Source organism: Mastomys coucha, unplaced genomic scaffold (assembly GCF_008632895.1).
Source record: "Mastomys coucha isolate ucsf_1 unplaced genomic scaffold, UCSF_Mcou_1 pScaffold16, whole genome shotgun sequence".
NCBI lineage: Eukaryota > Metazoa > Chordata > Mammalia > Rodentia > Muridae > Mastomys > Mastomys coucha.
This window is the reverse complement of record NW_022196898.1, coordinates 4,325,356-4,328,412: the sequence shown is the minus strand read 5'-3', so window position 1 is coordinate 4,328,412 and position 3,057 is coordinate 4,325,356. Positions and strand designations below refer to the sequence as shown.

Here is a 3,057-nt window from a genome sequence, read left to right as displayed (position 1 = left end):
TGGTGCATTGTGTGTGGCCAGGGCACATGGTTTACATCCACTGTCATGTTTGCACATGGGAACGAGCACAGTATGTTGAACTGTGTGTGGTCATATCAATCCTAAACTTTTAAAGATTTGGTTTTTTTATCTGTATGTGAGTTTCTCTGCATATGCTTGGTTGCACCATGTGTATCCAGTACACATGGAGGCCAGAGGAGGGCATCAGATTCCTTGGAACTGGACTTACAGATAGATGGTTGTGAACCTCCATGTGGGTGCTGGGAAATGAGCCTAGGTCCTCTGCAAGAGCAGCCAGTGCTCTAACCTCTGAGCCATCTCTCTAGTGCTCAATACTAATTTATAGCATTAATTTTGTTCTTTCTCATCTTTTTTTTTTTTTTTGTTCTAGGAATTTCCCTCAAATTAGGTGGAAATTTCTTTTTAATATGGGTAGTTACAGTGTTAGCAACACTCTTGCAATTTGATGAGAAAAGGAGACCACTTTATTGATGAATATTCATATCAATGGAATTTGGATGGCTAACATACCCAAAAGAAATGGAGAGAGAGAGAGAGAGAGAGAGAGAGAGAGAGAGAGAGAGAGAGAGAAACTAGAATCCTACATCACCAGAGACAAAATAATTCAATGAGGTACCATCCTCCATCTAAATGACAGTGGTGAAGATTAGTAGAGACTGCTGAGAGCTGACAAAACTGTGTGCTTGGGACCTCTCACACAGGACAGTGATGGCTAAAGTGACACCATGACTGCTAAGCTGTGTTATGTAAAATCAGTTGTTCCTTCAGCCAGCAGCTCCAATGGGGGTTCATGCCCACTGGAAGTGGTCAGAGATGTCTAAACTGAAATTGTGATGTTATTTCCAAAACCAGAAGAAAATCAAATGGGATAACAAAAATGTTCAACAGGAGAAATTCAATTGTATAATTTAGAAAAGATAACCACACTGAATAATACCCATAATATGATATTAAATTAAAATAGAATATAAGGTGGCATATTTAATATTTAGCTTATTTTGTTAATGTGTATTACTTTTAAATATTTACCAACTGGGTAAGTTTTATTTTTTTATATTCAAGTTAAATTGAGTATAACTCATCTGTATGTGTTCGACCTTTAGTTTTAAAAGAGTTGCTGATATCAAATATTCAAACTCAGAATTAAGAAAAGGTCATGGGGAATATATTAAGACTTCAGAGACAGTGAATGTTTAATGCATTACCTCTAAATATTTATCCATCAGGAAAAGGCCACATCCTCTCCTTCTTTCAATTTCCTGAACAGATTCTAATATTTCAAGTCTTTGTCAGATCTCACATCATCTAAGGCTTTTTACAACAACCTCAGCACCCAACCTCAACACCCTGCCCTTCAGCCCACTTCTCGGAGAGTGGTTTCCTCTATTAGTTGCTTTGTTGTAAGCAGAGTAACTGCTAAGAACAAAAATAAAAACAAACACGGAATGCTTAGCTGTCAGAGTAATGCCTTACCACCCCAGCATCATTCCATGGGGCTCACTATTGCCTGTTCTTCCATGACACCCTAAAGTGGCAACAACCTTGGTAGTGTGCCCATTAGACTATTGATTCCAAGCTTCTACCCACACCTGTTGCTGTGGCCACGGAGGTGTTGCTCTCCTGTACACTTTATAAAGTATTTCTTCTAGTAGTCACTCAGAGAATGGCAGCAAGTGTAAAAATAGTTCTCACCTTATTCTGGTCTAAATGTGAGATTTGTTGAGAATATTTAGTGTTGGGAAGACCTTTTCCCTAGAGAACAGGAATTAAACCTTGAACCTTGCCCTTGCCAAGAATGCCTGTTGCTTCAGACAGAGATGAGTTTGATCAATAATGAGTCCATGATCAGAGAGTATAATCAATAAAATCAAGTTTTATTACATGGCAATTGTGATGTTGAGAGTCTTTGAGTAGTTCTAGCTTCGTGTTCTTTTATATATATATGTATATATATCATATGTATATATGTATATGTACATATATACTTATATGTGTGCATATACACATATACATAAATATACATATGTGTGTATATATATAAGAATATATATGTATATATATATATATGCACTCACACATATATATATATGGAACGCTTCACAAATTTGCATGTCATCCTTGCATAGGGGCCATGCTAATCTTCTCTGTATTGTTCCAACTTTATTATATGTGCTGTCAAGCGAGCACTAGCTGTGTGTTCTTGCTAGAGATTTGAATCCCTGGGTGACCTCATCACATTAAAGCCTATATCCTGGAACTAAGCAGCCCAACCCACAGTTGTTAAGGAAAACATTGGAAATGAATAGCAAGCCACGTTCACTCTTTCCAGGGGGAACTGCAATAAATGGAGAGTGCCCACCCAGGTGCAGTGCTTGCCTAAAGCACATTTCATTAAGTTGTGCATGGCAGAGCAGTTACATTCTGACAATAGTGTGGAGCTTTATCTCCTCATACAAGTCCTATTGACAGACAGAGACAGCATCAACTCCTCAGAGAAGTTCCTGGCTCAAGTGTGACTGTGAATTTCCTTTCCTTGGCTCCCCAATGTTTTCACATATCACTTCATAGGTCATGAAACTCAAATTTCTTTCACAAAGATTGGTTTTGTCTCAGGGGATCGATCTGATGCCTTCTTCTGACCTCTCTGAGCTCCTACACACATGTGGTGCACATAAACTCAAGCAAACACACATGAACACACACACACACATCCACACACACACACAAAATGCCTTATAAAAGAATAGCAACAAGGACACAAAAGATATGATCGGATGCATTCTGAAATATCTTTGGCTACATTATCCAAGAAATAATGTGTAGATGTTCAAAACCTGCAAACTTGGGGCCACCACAGAGTTGGTGTTTCATTCTAGCCACGCCCTTCCTGGCATTCTCTTTCTCTGTAATTAATGATTAACAAAAATCGTCCCTTGAAGGGTTAAAAAATCCTAATTACTTGGTAGATTTAATGCATTTGTGATTAACTCAGAGTCACCAATAATGTGGTGGTGTCACATTAAGTGACACACTTCC

At 38.3% G+C, this 3,057-nt stretch overlaps 1 non-coding gene across 1 annotated transcript; it reads right to left on the bottom strand.

Annotated features, from left to right (window-relative positions):
* Nucleotides 1–2,102: 2,102 nt before the first annotated feature.
* On the bottom strand, nt 2,103–2,208 carry LOC116094483. The gene has a single exon (XR_004120142.1). It is a non-coding gene; the product is annotated as a U6 spliceosomal RNA (small nuclear RNA).
* Between the last annotated feature and the right edge of the window lie 849 nt (nt 2,209–3,057).